Raw genomic sequence first — 20,845 nt, 5'->3', positions numbered from 1 at the left:
GGATCACTTTTCTTTTAAGTAGAAACAAATATAGATCTCTTCCAGTCAGTTGGCCAGGTGTTTGTCCTCCATATTTCTTAGCATAACTTAAGTAAATGCATCCAGGCAGTGTCTGTTTGTTGAAATAAGCAAATTGGTATGTCATCAATTCCTGTAAACGCAGGCTATACACATGGATTTCATCTGATGGTATGCATAGGAATCAGATTGATTACATCTTTGGGAAGAATCACTGGAGAAGCTCAATATTGACTGTGAAAACAACGCCAGGTGCTGATTGTGGAACAGATCATCAACTACTCATATGCACGTTTAAGCTGAGGTTGAGGAAAATTAAATCCACAGGAACCAAAATTTGACCTTGATTCTATCCCACCTGAATTTCAAAACCATCTCAGGAACAGATTTGAGGCCATGAACACTAATGAATGAAGACCAGATGATCTGTGGAAACATATCAAGAATATCATCAAGGAAGAGTACAAAAGGCCATTGCAAAGACAGTGGAGGAAGAAAAGACAAAGATGGATGTCAAATGAGACTCTCTAAAGATTTGCATTAGAGTTCCAAGAAGCCAAAGCAAAGGGAAGAAATCAAGATATTAAGGAGTAGAACAAAAGATTCATAAAGGCAGCATTGAAATACAAAGCACAATATTATAATGAAATGTGCAAAAAGCTGGAGTCAGAAAACCAAAGGGGCCGAACTTGCTCAACATTTCTTAAGCTCAAGGAACTGAAGAAAAATTTCAAGCCTCAAGTTGCAATACTTAAGGATGCTTTGGGCAGAATTTTAAATGATCCAGGAAATATTAAAAGAAGATGGAAAGAGTATACACTGTCATTGTACCAAAAGGAATTGTCAAAAACAGAATAATTTCATCAATGTACGAGCAAGAGCCTGTGGTGATGAAGGAAGAAGTTCAAGCTGCTCTAAAAGAATTGGCAAAAAACAAGATCCCAGGAATTGATGGCATACCTTAAGTTTATACAGGGTATGTATTAAAAACCCAGCTGTTCCACAGGAGAAAGATGGACAATCTGCCCTATGCTACTTACAGCCTCTGAAAATCTACAGGGAGGTCAGCTACAAATTGCTTTTGACTCCACAGCACATAATAGTAGCAACATTTTAAAAAGAGTCCTTATTATGTACGTTCCTAATTACTTATTATATTTATACTTCCATTTATGCTGTTGTCATTAGCTGCTGTTAAGTCAGCTTCAACTCATAGTGAGTTCACACACAATGGGAACAAATATTGGCCAGCTCTCAAGTTCACTCAAGTTCATTTTCTGTGGCCATTGTATATTTCCAGGGCCTTCCAATTTAAGGAATTAACTTCCCAGCATTATATTAGACAATATTCTATTGGAACAACTGCACTGTGTGGTTTTCATTAGCTAATTTTCAGTAGAGACTATGATGATTTTGCAAGATAGGGTAGAATTCTGAACTGTTGTTCATAGGGTTCCTATGAATTATAGTCAACTTGAAAGCACCTAACAACAATCTTCAGAAGTGGGTGGACAGGTTTCCCTTCTTGGTCTCTTAATCAGCTTCATTCTGTTATGACCAGGTGTAAACCCTGCGGATATTGGAAATCCTGGTGGCATCACTCCTAGCATCACAGCAAGATCCAAGACACTGTAGCATAACAAGTTGACAGATCATCAGTATTCTTCTTCACATGGTTCCTTCTTAAATTTAATTATTGTTCTTTTCTTGTGCAGTGAAACAAAACAATTGTTTTCTAGAAGAATGTGTTTCTATGACACTTCTCTTAGATTTCTGCTGTTTACTCTCTTGACTTGGAGCCACATTTGCTCAGAGAAAACTCATCCATTTTGGTTGCCACATGCTTCACTTGTTGCCTTCACATGTTTGCCTTGTACCGTGAGTATTGGTTGGAGTCTTCAAAAAGGAAACCAGAACACCTGGTTGGTAAAGCAAAGGTAAATGTTTAGTCTTTCTGCAATTTTGGGAGAATGATATGTTGGCAATCTTAGTAGGATCTCAGAAGGGAGCAGTAGGTAAAGACCATTTATAGGACCGAGGGCCCATGATAGGTAAGCAGGTCTTGTGGGAAGGAACTGGTAGGAAGTAAGCAGCATTTATGACATACCTTTGGATTTGTAAGCTCTGAGCATGTAAAAGTATAAAAATCAGTCTTGATGACTGAACTGTAAGTCTTAATAAGTCAGATTTCAGAGTCTAGTCAATGAAACACAGATAGACATTCCTCTCATACTCTCTCCTTTCAGCCAAGATCCATCTAACATTAGTTATAATATCCCTAGTACCAAGGCCTCTTCTAAACCCAAACTGCACTTCTGGAAGTTCACTGTTGATATGCTGTTCCAGTCGCTTTTGGATAACCTTCAGCAAAATCTTGTTTGCATGTGATTTAATGATATTGTTTATTAATTTCCGCACTCTGTCGGGGCACCTTTCTTTGGAATGGGAACAAATAAAGATCTCTTCCAATCAGGTGGTTGTCCTTCAGATTTCTTGGCACAACTCGGTGAGTGTCTCCAAGGTAGTATCTGTTTGTTGAAATATGTCAATTTGTATGCCATCAGTTCCTGGAGCCTTTTTTTTCCCCTTTGCCAATTCTTTTAGAGTGGCTTGAACCACAGGCTCTAACTCATCTGTTGTTTCATGAAATTCTTCTGTGTCAGTCAATTCCTTTTGGTACAGTGACTTTGTATACTCCTTCCATCTTCTTTTAATGCTTCCTGCTCATTTAATATTCTGCTCAAAGCATCCTTAAGTATTACAACTCAAGGCTTGGATTTGTTTTTGTTTCTTCAGTTTAAGAAATGCTGAGTTTGCCTCTTTTGCTTTTCTGACTCCAGCTCTTTGCACATTTCATTTTAATACTTTACTTTGTCTTTTGCTGCCCTTTGAAATCTTCTGTTCAGCTCCTTAATTTCTTGATTTCCCCCCTTTGTTTTGGCTTCTTGGAGCTTTAATGCAATCTTCAGAGTCTTTTTAGACATCCTTCTTGTTCTTTTTTTCCTCCTCTGTAATGACCTTTTGCATTCTTCTTGCATGATATTTTTTGTATCCTCCCACATTGCATCTGGTCTTATCTCATTGGTATTCAAGACCTCAAACCTGTTCCTGAGATGGTTTTTAAAATAAAGTGCAATAGACTTAAAGTCAAATTTTGGTTAAAATGGATTTGGCTTAACTTTCTCTAGCTTTAGTTTGAACTTGCACATGAATAGTTGGTGGTCAGTTCCACAATCAGCACCTAGCCTACTTTTCACAGCTGATACTGAGCTTCTTCAATGATTCTTTTCACAGATGCAATAGATCTGATTCCTGTGCATAGTCAGGTTAAATCCATGTGTATAGCCTGAGTTTATGTTTCTTATAAAACGATCTCAACCTTGCCCTGTCCTGCACTACCACCCTCATCATCTCTGATATGTTCGACCCCATTGCCATAGTCACTGTGTCAATCATTCTTGTGGAGGGTCTTCCTCTCTCTCTATGACCTTTTCCAGTCCAATGTCTTTTTCCAATGACAGTCCCTCCTATCAACAAGCCCAAAGGACATGAAACAAAGTTTCATCATCTTTGCTTCCAAGAAGCACAGTTTGCACTTCCTCCAAGACAGATGAGTTTATTCTGTTGTCAGTTCATGAAATACTCAATAATCTTCTCTAACACCACAATTCAAAGGCCTTGATATTTCTTCTGTCACCTTTAGTCATTGTCCAAGTTTCAGATGCATAGGAAGCAACTGAAAAAAACCAAAACAAACATCCCTATAGCATGGATCAGGCACATCTTAGTCTTTAAACTATCATCTATGGTGTATTCAGTATTCTTTCCCAACACAATTTGAAACATCAATTTTTCCTCTGTCATCTTTACTCATTATCCAATTTTTAGATCAATAGCAAGTGATTGAAAAGACCGTAGCTTGGACCAGACCTTAGTCTTTAAATTTACATGCTTGCTTTTTAGTACTTTAGAGAGATCCTTGAAGGCAAGATTTCCCCAATATTTTGATTCTTGACTGCTGCTACCAAGCTTTTAGTTGATTGTAGATCCAAGTAAAATGAAATCATTAACAACTTAAATTTTTCCTCCACCTATCATGTTATTGTCTATTGCTCAACTGATGAAGATTTTTGTTTTCTTGACATTAAGATAATCCATATATTAATGCAAAATGGTAGCCTCTTATCTTCTGTAGTGATTATTTAAAGTCTTCTTCACTTTCAACAAGAAAGATTGTGCCATCTGCATAAACAGGTTGTTGATAGGTCTTCCTCCAATTCTGATGCCACATACTTCTTTATATGTTCAACTTCTTGAATGATTTTTTCAGCAGACAGATTGAATATATCTGGATAAAGAATACAATTCTGATGCACACTTTTCCTTATAAGCCATGCAGTGTTCTCTTGTCCTGTTTAGATAACTACTTCTTGGACTATGTATAGGTTTCACATGAGCTCAATTAAGTGTTCTGGTATTCTCATTCTTCTTAATGTCATCTATTCAGTCAAAAGCAGCAAGATTTACTTATACTGCAACTTGAATATACAGAGAAAAATACGGACACAAAATCAAACAAGCAAGCAAATAAAACCCTTAAGCTCATTGCCATTGAGTCCCCTCTGACTCATAATGACCCTCCATTGGGTTTCTAAGGTTATAAATCTTTATGGGAGGAGACTACCCATCTTCCTTCCTCGGAGCAGCTGATGGATTCCAAGGGCTGGAGACATGCAGTATTTTGGTTAGCAGCACAACATGCTATGGGCTACACCGCTAGAACTAGGATGCTGTTGTCTGGCCTGTTTGATCTAGTTTTCACTGGTTAATGAGGACATATCAGCAAAGTGAGGATAATGTACAGTAAGCTTAAAACCCCTTTTAGCTAGTACTCAGTTGTTGTATGTCCAAATATACAAAATTTCTCTGATAGAGTTCTACTCATCTCTACAGCTCTTTCCCAAGGTAGAGTTTAAGTATACCCAATAAGGAATGTATATGGTTTTCTAAGTGACAGAACGGATGAAGTGTTCTCAGATTCTCATTCTTGGATTATTAGGGACTCCACAATATTAACCGGCCACCTCACTGCTCAACTGAGCTTATACCACTGCTCTTGACAGCTAGAATAAATGGATCTAATTCCTCTCACTCTGTCAGGAAAGGTACTATTTTTTTTTGCGATCTGATCTTCTCTCAGCAATAGATATTTGTAAAACTCTAAGTCCCTCCTCTACTTCCCAGCCTTGGTGGGGTACATTCTATTGCTACCAGTTTCCAGCTGGCGTCAAGTCAATGCTGACACATGTCAATTCTGTGTGGGTTAGAATAGAACTGCATTCCCAAGAATGATCTGTGATTTTTTTTTTTTGGTGGGGGGAAGTAGATCAAGTCTTTCTTCAAAAACACCTCTGAGTAGACTCAACCTTCCTATCTTTTGGTTATCAATGGAACATGTTAACTATTTGCACCATCCGGTAATCCATATCCAGCTACAGGGATGCCTATACTCTCAGGTAGTTTTTACTGAGTACTTTACATCTGGAACTGTACTACGTTAGACTTACTGGTTTCATATTCAGTTTCTTTACCACAAAGCAAATGACGAAGCTTCTCAGAAGTATAAATTATACAGTGTCTCCAGCCCTACTCTAACTCCTTAAAAATGCTAGACACCCCTCTTTTTTAGATTGTCTCCTACCCTTGACGTTCATACTAACTCTTTTAAAATATTCCTAAAGAAATCTGTTCAACTCTATGGCATTTTTGCCCTCTCTTATGAAGTGAAAAGTTTATGGAGTTAGAAATAATCTCCACAAAAAGTAAATTTCCTGCCATGCAAGAGAATTCAAGACTCAAATGTGTCTGTTGGTTCCTAGGAGGCCAAAAGAGGAGATAAAAGAACTCAGATGTGTGCTCAGAAATTTACCAGTCGAGTCTTCCTGCAAAACTCTTATCTGGCTTCAAAATCCTGTTTTGAATATCAAAAGCTAAATATCCATTCTTTCTCAGGATTTGTCTACCATATGAACACACCCACAGGCCTTTGGGCAGGTGTCCCTGGAACTGATTAGAGAGAAAGGCTCCTACTTGAAAAAGTCAAAGGGAAAATGACATTAATATTACAGAAGTTATTCTCCATTATATTCATATAACATTCTTTTGTCCTGCTTGCTTCAACTTACTTTCTCTGGGGTTAAAAGGGGAAAATGAAGCTATTCCTTGTGCTCTGTTTAAAAATGTTCTCTTGCTTTTAATTTTAATGGCTACAGTATAAAGTCTCTTTTATCCTTTCAGTACAGGGCTCTCTGTCTTCTCAGATAGGTCTGCGTTGGCTTTTCTCTTCCTTCCCTATAATTTGAGCTCTCCACTTCCACTTGCTTGGATCTTAATGGGAAATAGATCTGTCATCTATTACTTGAAGGCTCTTGTTCACAGAGATTCTCACTTATGTCCCTTCTACTGTATGCTCCCTTTAAAGTGTTTGTGCATGCATTTCTGGGCATGTGTGTGCACAAGTGTGTACTCTCTTCCTTCCCTTTGTGGTCACCCCTAAAGGAGGCATGTAATAATCATTTTATGTCTGACTTTGGCTGTTATTTCACTCCCTCTAAGTTCCAACCCATTATTTTGCATTTTCAGAGGCTCATTATGAATCACTGGGCAGCCAAAGAAACATAATGAATCCAAGATGATTGCACATGGTGGAGCTCCACAAATAGATATTAAACAGCTCATGAAATCTATAAATGTCTTCACGATCCTGGGTGCCTTAGAAAGCCATGAATCAATTATTCAGGCTAGTTTTCTTTCCTTCTTCAACTTTTTAAAATCCTGTCTAAAAATCTCTTCCTCTTAGAATTGGAAGTAATATAAAAACACACAGAAAATACACAGAAAAGAAGGCTAATGAGGAGAAAAAGTAGAGAAATGGAGAAGACAAATAAAACAAAGAAAGAAGGAAGTGAACAGATTTCAGTAGCCCTTTTTCCATAGTTCTTTGATAATTGTCCACAGAAGCGATAAATGATGGTGTAAGTGACATTTAAACACTATTTGTAGAATGGGCAAGTAAGTAGGTTTTGTGACAATATTTTGGAGTGAGCTGACACATTGATTTTTTTTTATAATAACCCTTACTGAATAATTTCTGCCTGCCTGAAATTGTGCTAAGTGCTTCTATGCCTCGATTTATTAAATTTTAAAATATGAGGAAGGAATTGATATTAGCCTTCCTTGCCAAGTGCCACTGATGAAGAATGATTTACAAGTTGAATACCTGCAAAATGCAATAATCAGAAAGAGCTTAATAGGGCACTGAAATAAAAGCAGTGAAAAATGTATTTCATTTTAATGACTCTAAAATAGATTTCCCCTCAGGATTTCCTCTGTTGACAAAATGATTCTAAAATCTAACAAGTTGTCAAACCCAGAAATGTGAGCATCACTGTAGACTTTCAACTCCATATAAATACCCTCTCTCTCTCTCTCTCTCTCTCTCTCCCCCCTCTCTCTCATCTAAATTGTGATGGTTTTCATATGGCCCTTCCTTCGTTATTATGTGCCATTGTGTCCCCTAAGACTCATATATGAACCCTGTGCACAACAGCTCTGAACTCTACCCTAACCTGAGCCAATCTCACTGCCCCGACACACCTGCCCCTATTACCCCAGTCACTGTGTCAATTCATTTCATCCAGGGTCTTCCTTTCCTGTCCCTCCACCCTTCCACGAATGATGTCCTTCTCCAAGGATTGATCCTTCCTGGCAACATGCCCAAAATATGTGAGATGAAGCTTCAAAATCCTTGTATCCAGAGAGCAAGTTTGTTTCACTCTCTCCACAGCAGACCTGTTTGTTCTTTTGGTAGTCCATGGTATGTTGAGTACTCTTCTTCAGCACCACAATTCAAAAGCGTCAATATTTCTTCTGTCATTCTTATTCATTGTCCAGTTCTCTGTTGCATAGTAAATAATTGCAAAGACCGTGGCCTGGATCAGGTGCACCTTAGTCTCTACACTGACATCTTTGCACTTTAGCATTTTGGAGACGTCCCTCACAGCAGACTTTCACAATGGAATTCGTCTGTTGGTTTCCTGGCTATTGGTTCCAAGAGTGTTGATTGTCACCACTATTGCCTGCTTCAAAATTGTCACTGATTCTCACCTTGGCCATAATATGACCTTACCAGCAATCTCCTTGTTTCCAGTTCTGATTTATTCCATGCTGCCCATCAAAGTAATCTTTTAAAATACAAATCTGAGCATGACTCTTTTGTTTAAAAACATTTCAACAATCTCTTGAGACTTGGGACAAAATCGGACTTAGTAATTTCACATGCCAGCCTCCAGCCCCCATGGCTTCAGCCCCATCATTTATCATCCTCCATCTCAATGCTCTTACCCCTCCTCATCTCAGGCACTTGTTCCTCCCTAAGGATATTCTCATGTCCCAGAGCCTCCATATTTTTATCTCTGAAAATATCTCCTCCATCACTTCATTTCTTTAAGTGGCCTCTAAGTAATCTTTCACGATTTAGCACACATCCTCTCCAGGATCTCTTTACTATTGTCTTGGCTCTTAACCTCCCTCATTACCTCCTTCCCTGTATTACCTTCAGTGTACACACATCTCAAAAACGGTTTTTATTACACAAGTCCCCAGTGGGTAACAGACATAATCCTTAACATAGTCTAAATTTAAGCAAGGCTTATTTTCCAGAAAAATTAATTAGAAGAATTGATACCTTTGAGTTGTGGTATCGGAGAAGAGTACTGAATATTCCATGAAATACTAAAAGAACAAGCAAGTATATTTTGGAGTAAGTGCAGCCAGGATGGTTCTTGGAGACAAGCATGGCAAAGCTTCGAATCACATACTTTGGGCATATTGCTAGGAGGGACCAGTCCTTGAAAAAAGACATCATATTTGGAAAAATGGAATGTCAACAAAAGAGAGGAAAACCCTCAGGGATATAGACTGGCTCAGTGACTATAACAATGAGCTCATGTATATCTGAGATGGTGAGGATGGCACAAAATAGAGTATGGTTCATAAGGTTGATACGAGTTGTGCTTGACCTGACAACACCTAACAACAACAGTGAGAAAGTTTCACCACTTACCTGGCTGTTGATTGTATTATGGTGGCTTGTCTTTTGCTCAAGTGCTAGAAGCTTTGTAACTGTTATGCCACAGGTACTGAAATCTAGTCACCTTGTGAGTTTCAAAAATAGACAGATTAGGAAGAAGGTCTGGTGACCTACTTCCAAAAATTGTTGTTGCTATAGTTGTGTGCCATTGAGTCATTGTGAGTCATAGTGACCCAAGTGTAACAGCTCTGAACTGTGCTCTATCTTAAGACAATTTCATGGTCTCTGATTTACCTACCCTCTGATTACCCCCATCATTGAGTCAATCTATCTTATTCAAGGTCTTCCTCTCTTTCTCTGTCCCTCCATTCTTTCAAGCACGATGTCCCTCTCCAAGGACTGGTCTCTCCTGGTAAGATGCCCCAAGTATGTGAGACAAAGCTTCAAAATCCTTAGCTCCAAGGAGCAGCCTGGTTTCACTCTCTCCAGGACAGACATGTTTGCTTTCTTAGCAGTCCATGGCACTCAGTCAATGAAAATTCTATGGATTACAAAGTATTGTTGTAGACTTGCACTTGCTTATCATGGATGTTATCATGAGGGATAGATCGCTGGAGAAGAACATAGTATTTGGTAGAGGGAAGGGCAAGGCAAGTCTTCAATAAGGTCAATTGACACAATGACTACAACAGTGGATTTGAGAACAGCAGTGGTGACAAAGATGACACAGGACCAGATAACATTTCATTGATATACAGCAGGTTGAATCCAATCCATCAACTAACAACAACAATAAATCAAATTCTCAAATGAAATAACAAAACATTAAATTTGTAGAGTCCCAGAATTATTGAGGACTATACACACAATCAGTAACTATTTCATCTTCCTTGGATCCACAGTCAATACCCTTAGTACCAACTGTCAAGAGATCAGGGGATGCATTGTATTGGGCAAGTCTGCTGTCAGAGACCTCTCTAAAGTGTTGAGGAGCAATGACATCAGTTTGAAGACAAAACTGTGCCTAATTCAGGCCATAGTCTTTTCAACCACTTGGTATGCATCTGAGACCTGGACAATAACAAAGGATGGCATAAGAAAAATGAATACCTTTGAGTTGTGATATTGGGTGACAGTATCCTGAATATTCCATGGACTACCAAAAGAAAAAACAGTTATGTCTTACAAAAACTTCAGCCGGAAGGATCCTTGGAGGCAAGGATGATGAGGCTTCATTGTAAATACTTTGAATATGTTGCTAGGAGAGGTTATTCCTTGGAAAGGGACATCATGCTTGGTAAAATTGGGAGTCAACAAAAGAAAGGAAGAGTCTCAATGATGTGGACTGACTCAATGACTACAATAATGGACTCTAGTGTGTCAGAGATGATGAAAATGGCACAAGATATGACAGGATTCAGATCTGTTGTTCATAGGGTCACTACGAGTTGTTCTCAACTTGACATTACTTAACAACCACAACATTAATGTACACATAATTTTAACTGTACTGGCCTACTCCCTGAATAAGGATGACAGGAGAGTGAATGCCTTTGAGTCGATTTAATGTTTTAAATTGATTCTTTGAGACCTTCAACAAGATAGACACAGTGACTGTAGTAATGGGTTCAAGGGTGTCAGAGATGATGAGGACGGCACAAGATAGGGTTGCTACAAGTTGTGCTACTCAATTTGATGGCATCTAACAACAACAATAATGACAGCTGACTATGTAAAGACCTAAGCTGCCAAATCAAAACCATGTAGTTCAAATCCACCACATGCTATGCAAGAAAAAGATGGACAATCTCCTTTCATGCCATCTTTTTAGCCTCTGAAAGCCTTCAGATGATCAGCTATGAGTCAGTTCTGACTCAATAATGCACAATAACATATACATAATTTGTGCTTTCATGGCTGAGTAAGAAGCTGCACTCTTAAACCAGAGGCAGGCATTTCCAACCTAACAGCTTCTTCTTGGGAGAAAGATGGGCACAATCTCTTCCTGTGCAATTTACAGCCTATGAAACCTACTTGGGGAATAGTTACACATCATTCCACCTCAATGATACATAACAACAACATACATAATTTAATCCACTTTCTTACCTCAAATATGAGAAACTGTAACCCAGAAGTAAGTGTACTTGTGCAAGAATAAGCGATTAATTCAAGATTAGGTCTCCTGGTTCCCATCATTTCTTTCCTAAAAGAGAACAGTCTTAAATTTAACTGTCACCATTGGTTATTCTTGAGAAGGAGGATTCACTTGCGTTTCATAAAATCAAAAGCCATGTATTTTGGCAAACAGGAGAGAAGGATTGGATTCCAGATTTAGATTCCTTTGCCAAAAGCATTACTGAAACTCTCCACATAAGCAAGACTTGTAAACTGAGTCAAGTGCCCCCAGCTTGAGTCATGTAATGATGCTTTAGGCTCAGGAGTAATACTTTCACACAGCTCATCTCTGGAGGTGGGCGGTGAGAGTGGTTTTAGTTAACATCCTATTATCATATTACCTTTAGGTTCTAAACCAACAGCTGGTAATAGTGTGTAGGAGGAAAATTGAGTAAGATGTTCCCTAGGTGAGGAGGCAAGACTGTTGGCACCTCCGCAATTGATGATTCAGCAGTTGCCTGCTAGTGCTATTGCTGTTGTGACTTGCCTGCTGGTGCAGTTGCTGTTGTGTGTTGGGATTTCTTTTCTCCCCTTTGGGAAATACTGTTATTGCTTCTGAAGTAGGCACGTGCCTGGAGCACAAGACGGAGGCATTGATCACCTTGTTTAGATCATCTCTTTATTCCTCCGCCCTGAACTGTGCGCTTGTTGGGCGTGATGGTTATGCTTTTTGTCTTAAATAACTCCAGATCCCAGTACCCTGTTGAGTAGATTGTAGGTGCCCTAACGACCAATGAAGAGAATGCTGAAGGAACTTGGTAACATTTACGACATGAAATTTGCTTTAAAGACCTGTGGGTTTATCCGTTTGAGACTAGATCCTTAGACCTCGTGCTTTTCTTGTTGCTGTGTGTCGTGGAGTTGATGCTGACTGTGACGGAGTAGAACTCCATATACAGGGATTCCATCAACTTTCTAAGACTGTCAAGCTTTGCAGGAGGAGAAGGTTGATCCTTCTGAGGAGTGGCTAGTGGATTCAAACCACTCACTTTTTAGTGAATAGCACAACAGTTAACACGTTATGCTGCTGGGGCTCTCTTCTCTATTTAAAGATGGGCTTGTATCAGCGTCACACGGCTTGATATGATTACCTGGTAAGTGTACATGCTTGAAAATGGATGTGACAATAAAACTAAAAAAAAAAAAAAATAAAAGTCAATTTTTCTGTCATCAAATTGATTCTGATCCATAGCAATCTTCCATCAGGTTTCTGTACCTAAAATCTACCTGCCAAGAGGATGCCCTCTTTCTCCCTCAGAGCAGCTGGAGGATTCAGGCAGCCAGAGAAGTGCAGTTTTTTGGTCAGTAGCAGAGCCTGCTATGGGCTATGCCAGCCGGCCTCTCTCACACGTGTCAAAAATCGTAAATGCTAGATATTTTAAATATTTACATTTTAAATGTTGGTTTAGTTTTCCAGAAGCTGTTAGCTAATCGTATAAATTCAAACCAGTTAAACCACTTCTGTGAATTTCAATCTTCCACTTGCCTATCACTTTGTCCAACTATCCTGGCTGGTGTATTGCTGGCAGCCATGCCAACACCAGTTCGAATACCAGCAGAGTTACTCATGGAAAACAGGTTTCAGCAGGGCTTTCAGACCAAAACAGGTTAAGGAGAGAGGCCTAGCGATCACCTTTTGAAAATTAGCCTATGCCTTGTGGATTATGATAGACATTGTCCAATTGGCCTCAAGCAGACCAATGGTCATGAAGACACTACAGGACTGCTCAGAGCTTTTATTCTATTGCATCTAAGTTCTCCATGGTCCAGAGTCAACACCAAGGCAGCTGAAATAGCCTGTCCTTCAATATTTCCAGTGGTGAAGTGGAAAGGCTGGACATAATGTCTCCTAAGACTCCATTCTGTTCTGAAAGCCCTTTAAATCTCCTCTTTGTCAAACATCCCAATTTTCTCAATTGGCAGGGAAGTAGCAGTTTATGAAGCTCCCACCAAAAAAAGGTCAAAAGCAAGAAATGTAGATTTATGACCAAAGCCAGTTTTGTCACCGCCAAAAGAAAAACATCACTGAATATTTAGTTTTTCAGAGGACATGCAAAGTTTTCAAGGCATCTTCCTTCTTATATTAAAATATACTAATAATAAAAAACAAAAACTATCACTTTCTGTGCATAATTTTTCTACTTACAGGCAGAATTTTTGATATGTTATTTTTCCCTTTCTGGAGGTGTGAGGGAGAATTCCCAAAGCTGGAGGAGTGTGTAAGTCAGGGACTGTGGGAAACTGTAAGTGTGATTGAGGGACTACACTTAATTCATTAAAATGTGTGGTTTATGAAAACCACTTTGCCAAAAATGAGTTTTGTGGGTGAGAGGAGGCAGCAGGGATATGGCTGCGTGGGGGCAAAGGAAGGAGTAAGAAGTGCCAAGAGAGAAAGACGCCTTATTTGTTGCTGAATGTTGAATCCCACATAAAAATGTGTCATAAGCCAATTCAAAGAAATTAAAATGCAAGCTGGGGGAGTGCAAATCTATTAGACATATGTATCATATAGCAGCATCATTGTTTTATGTTTTTAAACTAATTGTGAATGCTCTCCAATGACTTCGAGAAGTTTGGGGAAACTTGTTTGAGATTTCTTCTTCTTATTTTTTTTTTTTGTTCCTATTATTTTTTCCAATGAGATGGCAGCAGTATAACAACACACAGAGAAGATTAACGGTTCAGATCACCAAGGGGCTCCTTGGGAAGAAGATGGACAATCTCCTTTCATAAGGATTTACAGCTTTGGAAATCCTATAAATAGGCTTGATGAGTCAGAATTGACTCACTGACAGTAGATTTGGTTTTGTGGTTTTCTTTTCCTTTCTCATCAATACTGTGAGTTATTTCAGAAATTCACATCTATCTCTTTATGTGATCCTATCTGTTATGACAAATAAATTGAAAATATCAGTGGCCTAATATGTAAGTTTTTTAATAATTTCCAGAAAACACTAGGCAGGTATTTCTAATGTACAGGCAACATTCTTCAAATGAGATGGTTCAAGGACTGAGATTCCTTTTTTCTCATGGTTTGGCCATCCCCATGTGAACTGGGATATCTTTGTATCTGACCAGAGAAGAAGGGGCGGGGGGGAAGAAAGGAGGTGATGGTGCGTTAGCCTCTTCATTGTTTCGACTCAGAAGTAAAAAGCATTCGTTCTAGTCATGTTCTATTCCCCTAATCCAAACAAAGAGGCTGCAAAACCAACTCAGGTTTTCTCAGGAGCAACATTTCATTGGGAAGGAGTATCAGTTTGGAATAACAGCTGCTATGCTCATTTACCTTTATCACTCACCTTTATCAGACTCTAGGAAAAGCAGCCACACTTCCAGTCTTTTTATGGCAATATTTTTTCCAGAGACTTTTCAAGTTGTTGTGCGCTGTCAAGTAGGAACAGATTCATAGCTGACCTTCCAGCGAGTTTGTAGAACCATTAAATGACACTGACAGGAGATTGCCCATCTTTCTCCCACAGAGTAGCTACTGGATTGAACCACATGCCTTTGGGACTGCAGCACAGCTTCTAGAGCTGCCGTTCATCTCTCCTGTGACATTTCCATGATTCAAAGAGAAATCACACAACACTACCAGATACACATCTCTAGGTTTCCTGGTACCCTTCTCCACTTTTCTGAAATTTTCATTTCAGGTACCAGTTCTAGCCTCCATGGTCTCCTTTAATTATATCTCTGAATCTTTTACCTTGAGATCTCCTATCTCAGAGACATTTCATTGAAAAACTTTGTCAAAATCACTTGCAGAATTTGCAAACAAACATAATGTTCCTTTACAAAAGGTTCCCACAGGCAAATCCCCCAAATTATCCTCAAGATATCCCTCTGCATGAAAATCTGGACTCACAATCCATCAAGGGCTTCCTTCCCTGATTATAAATCAGAAACTGTGAGCACCAACTCATTTTTCAGAGGTGAAGAAACTGAGATGAAGAATTTAGTGGACATTTGCCCAAAATTTTACCACTCGTGGGAGACCCAGAGTTAGAACTCAGGAATCCTGACACCATAGTAAAGCTGCTTCTATTTTATCATATACAGTTGTTAAGAACACAGAGGTATATGATCTGATACCAAGAGAGATTCAAAACTCACAGAAGAGTCACTGAGTGCACAGAGCTTATACATATGCTTATACATGAAGTGTAGCAGTGTAGTCCATAATCAACTACTAATCCAAAGGCCTCTCTGGAGGTTTGAACCCAGCAGCAGTGCAGTAGGTAAAAGGTAGGCAATCTCCTCCCGTACAGTTTATAGCCATAGAAACTCAACAGAGGATCAACTACGAGTTGGTGCCAGATTGTTAGAGCTGAGGAAAATGTGCAACTGGGGAGGCATGTGTGTATGAGAGACAGAGAGAGGAGGAAAGAAGTCTTTTAATTTCCTTTACCTACTCAAAACTTCTTATTTCTTGGGACATTGAGTTATCTTTTTAGATTCTCATAATATTTTCATTAAAGCGTGGTACTTTGTGGGCGTTTTCACACAAAAAGTCAGTGCTAGTATAAATTATAGCAGCATTAAGAAGATCTAGAAATAAACCTATCAAAATATGTATAAGATATCAAGATTAGAAAAGCTAACTATCCTTGAAAGAAATTAAAGACATAAATAAATTTAAAATACTTGATGTTCATGACTCAGAAGGATCATTATTATAAATAAGGCAGAACTTTTAAGTTGATCTAGAGAGTCAATACAATACCAGTCAAAATCCTAGGGCGTTACCTTGAGAATGGGAGCAAGCTGATTAAAAAATTTATACGGGGATGACAGTCTCAAGAGCAACAGAGAAAATCTTGGAGAATAAAGAAGTGCCAATATAAACAGGATGTCAAAGAACCAATGGGGAAAAAAGAAAATACTGAAATGGAGCTGTATTCATATGCATATTTGATTTATGACATTACAAAGCCATGGGAAAAGGATATTCTTTTTAAGAACAAAAAAAAGGGGGGGTGGCACTGGCTCATTTGGATATCCATAGGAAAAAATTCCATTTTCATCTCTACCACACACTGTGCACAAATAGTAATTCCAAATAGATAGCATTGAAATGTGAAAGGCAAACCAAAAAAGCTTCCATGACAGCGGTTAGCAAATTTTTTTCTGTAAAGGACCAGATAACAAACATTTTGAGTTTCAGGGCCACATCATCTGTCTAATTGATTTTCCTTTGTAGCACAAAGCACCATCAATAGTATATGAACACGTGAGCTTGACTGCTTTCTAGTAAATTTATTTACAGGAATAGAAGCAGGGTCAAATTTAGACCGGAGGCTATAGTTTGCAGTTCCTGTTCCAGTAGATAACATGGGAGAATATATTTATGATTTGGGAGTAGGAAAAGGTTTTCAAATAGGTGCATAAAATATTAATCATAAAGGAAAGCTGGATTGTGCTGAATTATATTTGAGACTTTCTGGTCATCAAACAGTATTATTTAAGAAGTAGAAAAGGAGAGTGCAAAGTGGGAAGGATTATTTGCATTACATACATCAAAAGTCTAGCTAGTCATGTGTTTGTAAGTGTGTGTCTTAAAGTCAGCAACTCATAGCTGACCCTTCAGCAGACTTTCAGAGTCAGTAAATCCCAGGGGAGGAGGTGACTCATCTTTCTCACATGGAGCAGCTGGTGGATTTGACCTGAATACCTTTCAGTTTGCAGTGCAGCTTCTTACTAGAAGGCCACCGGCATCAATTAGCATAATCTAAAGCATAATATAGTTAAATATTGCCTAGTTCTATGTGAATCTCATGATTACCAGCATAACCAAGTCCATTGTTACAACTACAGTGCCAATCCCTCTCACCAGTTGTCTCCTCATTGGCCCTCTACATCATCAAACATTATCTAACCACTGGTCCTTCAGATAATACATCCAGAGTAGGTGAGACGAACAAGCTTCTGCTGGGATTCATAAAATTTTCACTGGCTAATTTTTAGAAGTAGATCAACAAATCTTTCTTCCTAGTTTGTGTTTATCTGGAAGTTCCATTGCAACTTATCCATGTTAAATAACTCGGCTTGTACTTGAAATATTGGGGCATAGCTTCTAGCATCAGACATCACTCAAATTACCAGTAAGGCAGATTGATAGGTTGGTGTGACTAGAATCTATAAAAACTACAGTCAGTGAGGAATAAATAATAGCAATCCAATGACATGACCAAATACATTGCAAAACAAGGTAGCCTAATGGCTAATAAATATTTTAAAAGATCATCAATCCTCATAGTCTTCAGGAAAAGAAACATGAAAAATATAAGGAGATAATAATACATCCTTGAAAAGGAAAAGTAGTTAGCAAGTTTCTTTTTAAAACAAATACATGCATACTCATTTAACAATTATATTCCTGGGAATATATAATCCAGGAACTATGTACGAAAAGATGTGCAAGAATTTTGGATAATAGCATCATTATTCATGATAACCTCCAAGTATAAACAAGCCAAATGAACAGTTGAATGTATAAATAAATTATATTATACTTATTATAATGGAATACTATCATACAGCAATGAAAATAAATGTGCTCCTATTACACACAGATGTATGGATGCAGTTTTCAAGGATAATGTTAAATTAATGTAGCCTGATCTTCCTTATTCATTGGTAAACTTGCAGACACATAGAAAGAAACAGAACATACTTTATCACTTTCATGTTTCTAGCAGAAACTTTCAAAACACAATGGAAAATCCTCAAACTCATTGCTATCAAGTTGGAACCAACTCATAGCTGATTTTCCAGTGGATTTTCAGAGGCTATAAGTTATATAAGAGTAAATTGCCTACATTTCTTTCTCCTGTTAGGTCACTGACTATTAGGTCAGATTTGAACCAGCAGAAAAGGCAACACCACTTTTGGGTTAACAGTGCAACTCCCTATAGATTATGCTACCAGAGCTCCTTTATAGAAGCATATTGCTGTTATTATATACTCTCAAGGCAGAACTAACTCATAGTTGACCCTCCACTGGTTTTCAGAGGCAGTAATTCACAAGAGATTATTGCTCTTCTTTCTCACACAGAGCAGATAAAGGATTTGAGCTGTGTGTCTTTAGATTGGTAATGAAACTCATTAGCACTAAGCCACCAGAGTTCCCAATCAATGCATTATATTTAAATCCATAAGTTCGAGTTGCCATGCAAATAATACCTAATCATATATCCCTTTTAAATAGTTCTCTCCCTCATCTGTTTCAATGTAGTGTACATTATTTATCCCCTCTTTTCTTTGTTTTCCCCCAAAGCTGATGTCAGTCCTGTCTTATAAGAGTGGCATTACGCAGTATAAGAGCTGGAGATTTTTTTTTCTTTCTTCTCAGAGAAAAACGAACTGGGTGGGGAGGAGGCATGGGCAGGGAGGAAAATGTGCAACAATGAATGAATAGAAATCCAAGTTATCTATAGTCTTTTATTAAAATCTCAGTAAATAAACTTTTAAAAGTTTGAGTTGTGTTTAGAAAAGTCTGTGGCATCGAGGATATCATTGCTGATGACAGATGGAACTTGGCTGAAAACAGAGAATATCACCACAATGATGCTTTTCCTCTATTGTCACCTACTTTTGTATCACTTCACGACTTATCTGCCAGTGTGGTATAATGCGGTGGTTTGTGTGTTGCTAATCTATGAAGCTACAGTACCAGGATTTCAGATATCAGCAGGGTCACTCACCTAAGGCGGACAAGTTTCAGAGGTGCTTGTAGACTAAGATACTAGGGGATATGTCCATTGATACATTTCTGGAAATCAAATTGAAAATCTTATGGGTCACAATAGAATATTGCCTAAAATAGTGTTTTGGAAGATGAGCACCTAAGCAAGAAGGTAAGGTACTCAAAGTATGTAGGGCTGAAAAATGAACTTGAACATACAAACTGTCCTGAAGATATTACAAAATCAGGCCATGTTAAATTATTTTATACATGGGATTACTGTGAGTTGGAGTTAACTCAATGACAACTAACAGCACCCTATATGTTCATCTCCTTAGTGGAAAGTTGTAGAGAAGATAAGTACTTTGGTCAGCCCCTTATCATCAACAAATGCATGTTTTGCACCTCTGTAAAGTTGAGCTTTGTACTCAGTGATGGGGCAGTGAAAGGTGCAAGTCAGCTTCTTCTCCTGTTGGGATTTATAGTCCAAATGAAAATGCCAGGGCAAAAAAAGACTGAAGAATAAACTTTGGACTGGTGATGGGCCGGCACTCGTAAAGTTCTACTCAGCTTCTAGAAATCCATGTGAATTTAGAACAAAACACAATCCTACTATTCCAGAAAGGTTTCTCTCCCTGGCTTGTAAATCCACAGGCTTGCTCTTGACACAGAAAATGCATTATTCTCAACTCCTGGACACACTTGCCAGCAGCAGTTCACCCTTTTCCAGAAATTGCTTTGTCTTCATATAATAAGCTTCAGCTTGAAATAACCCCCTACCCTGCCCCTCCTTTTCTTAATAAAAAAAAATAATTAAAACAATATTGTAGGCACTGAATCAGCTCACTTGGATTAACAAAAAAGGAAAGAAATGAAACAGCATATTTCATTGTTTTCCACACCTGGGTTGGCAGATTTTTCAATCGTTTTGCTGAAATTAGAATTTGAGGTACTCCCTCCTCCAATCCAAGCACTGTGACTGAGGGTTACCAGCTCTCACTGGGCTGAGGTCATGACTGTCATTTATGGCAAAATTTGGATAACTTACACACACACACAAAAAAAAAACAGCTGTCAATGAATTGCTCCATCCCAATTATGGTGACTCTTCACTTTTCCAAGTGGAACTGAGCTCCACAAGGATTTCAATGACTGTTTCTGAGAAATAGATTACCAGACTTTCTTCTGATAATCACCTTGTGGAGTAAAAGCTTCATCCTTTGTTAAAAATGAGTTTTCAGGGGGTTATGGTAGGTTGGGGGTTTTTTTGGGTTTTTTTTTCTAAGTGTGTGTGTGTGTGTGTGTGTACCGTTAAATCATATCTGACTGGTACAGGAGGAGATTGCCCCTCCTTCTCCAGGAGCGCATCTGGTGGATTTGAACCACATACCTCTGGGATTGCAGTGCAGCTTCTTGCCACTAGGCCACCAGAGCTCCTGTAAAAATGAGTTTTAACCATTTACACCACCTACAGAGACCATCTTAATACACACAGAGGCAGTCTTTCTTGCTGCTTTTGACATATTGGGCAAATCTGCTGCCAAGGACCTCTTTTTAATTTTTTAAATTGGTTTTCATTTGGTTTCTCATATGTTTCATTTTATAACAACAATTACAATTGTATAATGCCATTATTTACAAATTATCAGTTATACAGGTCCTGTTCCAGATTGTTAATTGAAATGCACATATTCTCCGATGGTCCGTCCATTTCAGGTTGAACTTTTTTCCTCTAATCCAGTATAATAAACATTGTCCATCTATTGTTGCTGTCCTCCTTCTCCCTGTAATTATCCTATGTTTGTAATAGTGGTCTTATGAAGTTCAAACTGCTTTGAAAGAATTGGCTAAAAATAAGGCCCCAGGAATTGATG

This window comes from Elephantulus edwardii, unplaced genomic scaffold, assembly GCF_000299155.1.
Source record: "Elephantulus edwardii isolate Elephantulus edwardi_28Jun2011 unplaced genomic scaffold, EleEdw1.0 scaffold00101, whole genome shotgun sequence".
Taxonomy (NCBI): Eukaryota; Metazoa; Chordata; class Mammalia; order Macroscelidea; family Macroscelididae; genus Elephantulus; species Elephantulus edwardii.
The sequence above is the reverse complement of the archived record's forward strand: the minus strand, read 5'-3'. Positions refer to the sequence as shown.